We start from the raw sequence: 8,557 nt of genomic DNA, 5'->3' as shown, positions 1-8,557 counted from the left end.
TTTCATAACAACATGGAAACTATTTTTGCTGAGCCTAAAAGATGTGGTACAGGTCACAGAATCTTCAAATTGATTTATGCTCAAATCAATGAATTTTGAGCTAATATTCCCCTAATGGCTTTTTATAAGGTGCTATGTTCGGTATTTGTAAAGCACTATGCTATGCCATACTTTGGGACAGAACAAATAAATGTATGCCTGTGAAAAATACTTATTGAACACACCAGTGGCAACTGAAACTCCAAAATTTTCTTATACTTTCACTGGTGATTCTAAAATGGAGGTTTGTGGGTTTCTTCTGATTTGAATAGGAGCATAAATATGTTACAAAATTCAGCTCTTTCCAATTTATTCTGAGATAAGCAGTAGATGATTACCTAATAATGGAAATTGTTTAATATGAAACGTTCAGAGAATACCTAATTGATACTTCTTAAATTAAAAGGAGGAAAAACACCTCCTCCCACTTCTTCTGCTGTTGCAAGTCCTTCGGAGGCACTGAGGGAGGGAAGTAGCATTGAAAATTCAAGCGAGTCCTTTATGAATCTGCAGCAAATCTTCACATCCCAAATGTTTAACGTGCTTTCCTAGGTGTATTAGGTATCTGCTTCTGCATAACAAATTCCTCCAAAGTCTTAAGGCTTAAATCAGCATTTATGATGTCATAGTCTCTATGGGTTAGGAATTTGGGTACGGCTAATGAGATTCTCTGGCTCAGGGTCTCACACAAGATGGCAATCTATGTGTCAGCCAGGGCTGCAGTCATCTCGAGGCTTGACCCAGAATGGATCTGCTTCTGAGTTCAATCACAGGGCTGTTGGCAAGCCTCAGAAGATCCATCCACTTCCAAGCTCACTCACGTAGCTACTGGCAGGACTCGTATCCTTACTGGCTATTAGATGGAAACTTCATTTTCTTCCTACATGGGCTTCCCCCAACCAGGACAGTTTGCTTCTTCCACATCAAGGTCTCCAAGCAGAAGAGGATGAGGAATGGTGGGCAAGATGGAAGCTATAGTCTTTTTGTAATCTAATGTCTGAAGTCACATCTCATCACTTTGCCCTATTCTTTTTTTATTTTTTTAAATTATACTTTAAGTTTTAGGGTACATGTGCACAACGTGCAGGTATGTTACATAGGTATACATGTGTCATGCTGGTTTGCTGCACCCATTAACTTGTCATTTATATTAGGTATTTCTTTTAATGCTATCCCTCCCCTGCACTCCAACCCCCAACAGTCCCCAGTGTGTGATGTTCCCCTTCCTGTGTCCAAGTGTTCTCATTGTTCAATTCCCACTTATGAGTGAGAACATGCAGTGTTTGGTTTTCTGTCCTTGTGATTGTTCGCTGAGAATGATGGTTTCCAGCTTCATCCATGTCCCTGCAAAGGACATGAACTCATTCTTTTTTATGGTTGCATAGTATTCCATGGTGTATATGTGCCACATTTTCTTAATCCAGTGTATCATTGATGGACATTTGGGTTGGTTCCAAGTCTTTGCTATTGTGTATAGTGCCACAATAAACACACATGTGCATGTGTCTTTATACTAGCATAATTTATAATCCTTTGGTTATATACCCTGTAATGTGATCGCCAGGTCAAAAGGTATTTCTAGTTCTAGATCCTTGAAGAATCAGCACACTGTCTTCCACAATGGTTGAAAACTAATTTACACCCCTATCAACAGTGTAAAAGGGTCTCTATTTCTCCACATCCTCTCCAGCATCCGTTGTTTCCTGACTTTTTAATGATCGCCATTCTAACTGTCGTGAGATGGTATCTCATTGTGGTTTTGATTTGCATTTCTCTGATGACCAGTGATGATGAGCATTTTGCCATGTGTCTGTTGGCTGCATAAATGTCTTCTTTTGAGAAGTGTCTGTTCATATCCTTTGCCTACTTTTTGATGGGTTTTTTTTTATTGTAAATTTGTTTAAGTTCTTTGTAGATTCTGGTTATTAGCCCTTTGTCAGAAGGATAGATTGCAAAAATTTTCCCCCATTCTGTAGGTTGCCTGTTCACTCTGATGGTAGTTTCTTTTGCTGTGCAGAAGCTCTTTAGTTTAATTAGATCCCATTTGTCTATTTTGGCTTTTGTTGCCATTGCTTTTGGTGTTTTAGACATGAAGTCCTTGCCCATGCCTATGTCCTGAATGGTATTGCCTAGGTTTTCTTCTAGGGTTTTCATGGTTTTAGGTCCAGCATTTAAGTCTTTAATCCATCTTGAATTAATTTTTGTATAAGGTGTAAGGACTTTGCCCTATTACTTTAAATTGAGTCACTAGATCTAGCCCATGCTTAGGAGAAATGATTTTATAAGGATGTGAATACCAGAAGGCAGAGATCATTGGGGATCTTTTTAGAGGCTGCCTACTACACAAACTAATACTTGCTGAATTATAAGACATACATTAATCTCATACAATTATAGTTATTCAACATTAGTAATGTATACTTGTATAGTAATTTACATTTTTCAAAGTTATAGACAAAGCCTACCACACCACCGTCTAATGACAAAGATGAGTAGACATAATGGGAATGTGTGAAATCTATCCTCTGGACTAGACTTAACCCTGTGAATATGGCCAATGCTCATGGCCTATGCCTAAAAGTGGGCAGTAAATGAATAGTGAATCCGCCCTAACAGGATGTTAATACATGCTGGTGTTCTTGTGCATACGCCTTTGCAATATAGCTGACTTTACTAAAAATAATAATAATAATAATAATAATGTCTGTGACCTTAGGACTGGATAAAGCCAACGTGAACCTCAGGATGGTTAAGCCAATGACCTTGACCTCTTTAACCCCAACCAACGGAGTACTTGATCCTAAGGTTAACAATGCGCAAGTAACATAGTGACTGTAGGTGTCTAAGTCAGTGGCCACTAATATCAAGCAATAAACATGTGGAAATGATAAAGAACACTGCTTATTTTCCTTTTAGGAAAATATTTCCTAAACTTACTATGTTAAAGTGATCTGGACTCTGCTGAACACCTAAATTCTAAATGTCTGAAAAATGAAAATCATCATTCAACGTTGTGTTCTTTTCATCAGCTTCCTGATGAATTCACTCACTTCCAATGACAGCAGAAGGATTACTCACACTGATAAAGGAAATTGGCGGAAGCTACCCAGAAGGGCCACACCTCCAAAAGGTTTTTTTAAGTACATGAAACATTGATGCACGTGCCCCGCCTGGTAAGTAGCTTGTCTGTTACTAGGGTGACATGTTGCATGGGGTATGAGCAAAGGTTTTTGATGCTGAATTCCATCTCTTCCATTTGTTAGCATTGTAACTCTGGGAACACTTCTCAAACTTTCTGAAATGCAGTTTTCCCTCCTGTGAAATAAAGATGATGCTCAGTGGAGGTCTTGAAACTGTGCTTGCCAGTCCCTTTGGTACAGGAAGTACACATGCTCCTGCTGCTGCTCCTTGAAACACTGGCTGTGTTTGCACTGAGGCCATGCCTCAGCCAGCGACTGAGTGTGACAAGGATTCTCAGTCCTGTTCCTGGGAGATGTGAGATTCCTTTGCTGGCAAACTTCAGCTTGAATATTCCCCAGGTGCCTTGCCAAACCTTCTTCAGTCTGCTTTGTTCTCTAGAACATTTCCACACAACCTTCTCTCTCTCAGGATCAGACCAGATCGCAGTCTGTTGGCTCCTTTCTATATTAACCATGTCTTTTTATTTTCTGTATTCTGATGCTTTGGTATCTGGAGTCCACTAAACCTGGAGGGATTCTGCCCTCTTCCCCCAGGGTTAGCCAATTCCCAGAGATAATACAACAACTTGCTACACTAGCATGCTTTTCAGGTTCAAATCTACCAATTCAAAGCCCTTACACCCAACCACCTACTTTATCTGGCTCTTGCACTCTGGGTCACTACCCACTTGCCCTAATCACCTCAGGACAAGGTACCAGACAACTAAAGACAGCCTTTTTACCCTAGAGCCCACTGACATTATTGAAACAAACCAGCCTGCTCACCCTGCCTCAGCCATTGCTTCCAGCAGAAACCACAATAAAGGGTTTTGCCCACATTTTCCTCTGCTCCCTCTGTCTCCCAACCCAACCTGGTGCTTACCTGGTAAGAACATATGGAAATGATACTTACAGTTTCTTGGAATCAGCAGGCATATCACACTGCCCAGGACCCTACAGGGGTGTGCCAGGTTGTGGTAGGAGACAGAGGGAGCATAGAAAACTGTGGGCATAAGCCCTTATTGTAGTTTCTGTGGGAAGGAATGAGTAAGTCAGGGTGAGCAGGTGTAGGATTGGCTTGATTGAATAATTTCAGTGGGATGTAGGGTTTAAAGGTTGTCCTTCATTATCTGGTATCTGGCCCTGGGAGAACACCTGTGTGGAAGGAAATAAAATGCTTTAAGGGTGCTCAGGATATATTTTAATCAGATATGGTAAGGTAGGCAGTCTCCCAAATAACAAACTTGCAAATTTAATCCCTTCTTGGCATTTGCTTCTTGAATAACCTGGACTAATTTAAGCTGCCTGCTCGAAATGGTATTTGTAGGCCGCCAGGCACAGTGGTTCACACCTATAATCTCAGCATTCTAGGAGGCCAAAGTGGAAGAATCACTTGAGGCCAGGAGTTTGATACCAGCCTAGGCAACATGGTGAGATCCTGTCTTTACAAAAAAGAAAAAAAACAAACAAACCAGGCCTGGTGGCACACGCCTGTAGTCCCAGCTACTCAGGAGGATAAGGCAGGGGGATCAGTTGAGCCTGGGAGTCCAATGATGCACTGAGCCTGATGTGGCAATCTAAGTGACAGAGCAAGACCCTGCCTCTCTTAAAAAAGAAAGGTATTCATAAGGGATAAATGAGGGATCACATAGTTTAATCATTGTTGAATTCCTGGTACCTAGCCCAGTGCCTGGCACAGGGATGGCACTGAAATGAAATAAATTGTGCAAATACTCTATCACAAAATAGCTCTCTAATACAAGTTACTTTTCTCTCCTGAGAATAAAATATTTTTAAATGATTGATCCTCTTCCTATCTCAGAGAAATGTTTTTCTCCTAGTTTTTCAAGTGACAAGTAAAAATTCTATTATTTGTTTATACGTTTATAGATGTTTATGCCTTGCAAAACATATTAACACATAATTTTCTGATTTGATCTTTTCAATAACCTTAGGCTTGAAAAATATTACTATCCAATTTGACAGATGAGGAAAGTAACTCAGGTTAAGTAAGTCATCCAAGGTAGCACAGTAAGCCATGGCAGGATCTAGATTAGAACTTGAGTTTTAAAACTCTTATTCAAGACTGAGCCTGAGAAACAGCCTTAATATATATAAGTATCAAATGTATTTTAGGATTGTGTAAAACTTGCTTTATGGGTGATATACAACATTTTGTAAACTTGCTTTTCTGTACTATGAAGGCAGTCATCTTAAGAATTTTCTGAGCATATGAAATTGGAAGACCATGTGTATTTTTAAAAAGAGCAGAATTAGCCTCTAAACTCTTAGTGAGAGGATAATTTGGATGCCCATACCTTTTCATCAACCCAGGCATTGGTTCAGGCCCTCAGGCCTGAACCCCAGTTGGAGGATCATTTAGAAAACACTTTAATACAACTTACAATATAATGATACATTTGTCACAATTAATGAACTAATACTAATATTTAAGTCATTAAGTATAATTAATACTTTACTCACATTTCTTTAGTTTTTTACTGAATATTTACCTAATTACTAAAAAAATGCTGAGGAAAATTTAATAATATGTAAATAAATGAGATAGTTGTGTTCGTGAATTGAAAGACTCACTACTGTTAAAATGTCAACTCTTTCCAACTTGTTCTGTAGATTCAATACAATCCCAAACAAAATACCAGTAACTATTTAGGAGCTATGGCAAACTAATGTTAAAGTTTATATGAAAAGGCAAAAAACAGTATAAACAAAATAATACCTAGAGAGAACATACTTGGAGGTTTCACACCGCCTGATTTCAAGTGTTACTATAAAGTAACAAAAATCAGGTAAAAATCGAGATGATGTACTGGCAAAAGAGTAGACACACAGATCAATGGAGCAGAATAGAGAGCTCAGAAGTTGACCTGCACAAATATAGTCAACTGATCTAAGCTGCAAAGGAAAGGAGATAATCTTTACAAAAAAATGGTAGGGGAACAATTGAACATCTAAGTGCAAAAAGCTGAACCTATATAGAGACCTTACATCTTTCACAAAAATTAAATCAAAGTGTATTGAAGGCTTATATGTAAAATGAAAAACTTTAAAACTTCTAAAGAATACAGGAATCTACATGAATTTGGAATTCAGGGACGAGTTTTAAATACAACACAAAAGCACAATCCATGATACAAAAGATTGATAAGTTGGACCTTGTTAATTTCATTTTTTATATTTTCGCTCCAGTTTTTATAAGTCTATTTTCAACAGGTATAACATAAACTTTATATAGTATGTGTTCTGTGTTTTCCACCATTAGTATATATTTTTCTGTATCATTATAAAAAGAAAACACTGTTAATAATATAAAGAATTTCTTTTTAAAGAATGGTATTTTCTGTGAGATGCATTGTTCAGTGGGATACTACTATGGTGGGTATATATTCCTTTTTGGGTTTGCCCTACCCAAAGCCACTCCCTATAATTTGAGTAATGCTGACCCACCTCTCATTAGAGGGAAGACAAGAAACTTGAGGTTAGTAGGTAACTCTGACCATGGTGGTTGGTTCAGGGAGGGAACATGTACTATGTTAGGTCCCAGGTCATTTTCTGGAGCTATTGGGACTGTTAGCTTCCAGCTTCCAGTGGCCAGTGGGCAAGCTATGCCTGAGAATGAAGCCAACCAGGAGAAAGCCAAAGTGAAGAAGTTGGGAGAAAGAGTTCAAATCTAACAATAGACTTTTCAGTCATCTAAACCAATAAATTTTCTTTATTTGAGAAATGTAGTTTGAATTGGGTTAGTATAGCCTGCCAGCAAGAGAGTAAAAGTTCTGATTAACAAACATTAAATAAATTTGAAGCAAAATTATCTTTAAAATGTGTTATCTGCCTTTGCTAAAAATCAAAATGATTGGTAAGAATCAAGACACAATCATTAGTCATTTTCTTAACCTCTCTTTTCCTCAGTTTCTATAAGGTGTGAATTTATAAGTCTGTTTGTGCTACTGTAACAGAATGCCACAGACTGAGTAATTTATAAAGAACAGAAATTGACTTTCTCATCATTCTGCAGGCTTGGAAGTCCAGGACCAAGGTTCCAGCTGTCTGGCTGCATCCACATATGGAGGAAGGCAGAAGGTCAAGCTCCCTGCATGGTGCATAAAGCCTCTTTTATAAGGCCCTTAATCCCATTCATGAGGAAGGAAACTTCATGGCCTATCATCTCTCTCTCTCTTTTTCAAATTTGATTTTTTATTTTAGATAGAGGGGGTACATGTGCAGGTTTGTTACATAGGTATATTGCACCCAAGTAGTGAGCATAGGTAGTTTTTCATCCCATGCCCTATCCCTCCCTCCCTTCTCTAGTAGTCCACAGTGTCTGTTGCTCTCACGTTTGTGTCCATGTTATGTACTCAATGTTTATCCCACACTTATAAGTGAGAATATGTGGTTTTCAGTTCCTATGTTACCTCACTTAGGATTATGGTCTCCAGCTTCATCCATGTTGCTGCAAAGGACATTATTTTGTTCCTTTTTTATGGCTGCACAGTATTCGATAGTATATACGTACCATATTTTCTTGATCCAATCCACCACTGATGGGCACCTCGGTTGATTCTATGTCTTTGCTATTGTGAATTGTGTGGTGATAAACATGAATGCATGTGTCTTTTTGGTATAATGATCTATTTCCCTTTGAGTATATACCCAGTAATGGAATTGCTGGGTCAAATGGTAGCTCTGTTTTAAGTTTTTTGAGAAATGTATAAACTGCTTTCCAAAGTGGCTGAACTAATTTTCCTTTCCATCAATAGCATATAAACGTTCCCTTTTCTCCATAGCCTCACCAACATCTGGAGTAACTGGCTAGCTATATGTAGAAGAATGAAACTAGACCCTTACCTTTCACCATATAAAAAATTAACTCAAGATGGATTAAGTGTTTAAATGTGAGACTTCAAATTATAAAAATCCTAGAATAAAACCTAGGAAATACTCTTCTTGACATCTGCCTTGGCAAAGAATTTTTGGTTAAGTCCCCAAAAGCAATTGCAGCAAAAACAAAAATTGTCAAGTGGGAGAATGAAACTAAAGAGATTCTGCACAGCACAGGAAATTATTAACAGAGTAAAACAGATAACCTACAGAATGCGGGGAAATGTTTGCAATCTATGCATTTGACAAAGGTCCAATATCTAGAATCTATAAAGAACTTAAATCAACAAGCAAAGAAAAAATAATAACCCCATTAAAAAATGGGCAAAGGACATCAACAGACACTTCTCAAAGGACATTGAAGCAGCCAATGAACATATGAAAAAAAGTGCTCATTATGACCAATCATCAGAGAAATGCCAGTCAAAACCACAATGAGA

General features: G+C 38.2%; 1 long non-coding RNA gene across 1 annotated transcript; it reads left to right on the top strand.

The window, feature by feature from the left end:
• Positions 1–646: 646 nt before the first annotated feature.
• LOC129144107 (uncharacterized) lies at positions 647–7,403 on the top strand. Its single transcript, XR_008548283.2, has 3 exons — positions 647–1,126; positions 3,069–3,212; positions 7,255–7,403. It is a non-coding gene; the product is annotated as an uncharacterized LOC129144107 (long non-coding RNA).
• Positions 7,404–8,557: the final 1,154 nt, after the last annotated feature.

The sequence above is a fragment of the Pan troglodytes genome, chromosome 1, assembly GCF_028858775.2.
Source record: "Pan troglodytes isolate AG18354 chromosome 1, NHGRI_mPanTro3-v2.0_pri, whole genome shotgun sequence".
In the NCBI taxonomy this organism is placed as follows: Eukaryota; Metazoa; Chordata; class Mammalia; order Primates; family Hominidae; genus Pan; species Pan troglodytes.
This window is presented reverse-complemented; position numbering and strand designations above follow the sequence as displayed.